This window comes from Elephantulus edwardii, unplaced genomic scaffold, assembly GCF_000299155.1.
Source record: "Elephantulus edwardii isolate Elephantulus edwardi_28Jun2011 unplaced genomic scaffold, EleEdw1.0 scaffold00169, whole genome shotgun sequence".
NCBI lineage: Eukaryota > Metazoa > Chordata > Mammalia > Macroscelidea > Macroscelididae > Elephantulus > Elephantulus edwardii.
This window is the reverse complement of record NW_006399919.1, coordinates 6906494-6907369: the sequence shown is the minus strand read 5'-3', so window position 1 is coordinate 6907369 and position 876 is coordinate 6906494. Positions and strand designations below refer to the sequence as shown.

The 876-nt window shown below is 43.9% G+C and overlaps 1 pseudogene; it reads right to left on the bottom strand.

Moving 5' to 3' along the window:
* LOC102873699 overlaps positions 1-565 on the bottom strand; it is an 11709-nt pseudogene extending 11144 nt beyond the window's left edge.
* Between the last annotated feature and the right edge of the window lie 311 nt (positions 566-876).

Here is an 876-nt window from a genome sequence, read left to right as displayed (position 1 = left end):
TCTAACATGCTTTGGACATGTTGCAAGGCGGGATCAATCCTTGGAGAGGGATGTCATGCTTGGGAGTGTGGAGGTACAGCACAGGAGAGGAAGACCCTCAATGAGACAGATTGATTCCGTCCCTGGGATAATGGGAATAGGTGCGTCAGAGACAATAAGGCTGACGAGAGAAAGAGCAGGGCTTAGGGTTGTTGTGCATAGGGTTGCTATGAGTCGTAAGCAACTCGATGGCACATAACAACAACAACAACACACAGAAAAGTTGGATTTTAATTCATTCATTTTTGCACATTTTCCTTCCCACACCCAGTTCCTCTCCGAGACATATCTATTTATTCTCTTGGCTGTCCATGGGATATTCAGTGCTCTTCTTCAACACCACAGCTCAAAGGCATAATTTCTTTTTCTGTTATCTGAATTCATTGTCCAGCTCTCAGATGCATAGCAAGTAATTGGAAAGATTATGGTCTGAATCAGGCACACCTTAGTCCTCAAACTGAGGGTGCAGCGAGGGTGCTCGTTGGAGGCAAGAAGGATGAGACTTTTCCTCACACAAGTTGGGCATGTTGCTAGGAGGGGCTATTTCTTGGAGAAGGACATGTTGCTAGGAAGGGTGGAGGGTCAGCACAGGAGAAGAAAACCCTCAGCTGGATGAGGATGGCGCAAAATAGAACAGGGTTTAGATCTTTTGTTCAAAGGGTTGCAATGAGTCATACTAGACAGAACCTAACAACAACAACAACAACTCCCAGTTCACTTTTGTGTGTGTGTGTGTGTGTGTGTGTGTGTTTTCTTGTCTTTTTTTTACATTTTAATGAAAGTTTACAGAGATATTGTATTTCCATTCATTCATTGTTGCACACTTTCCTCCTTGCC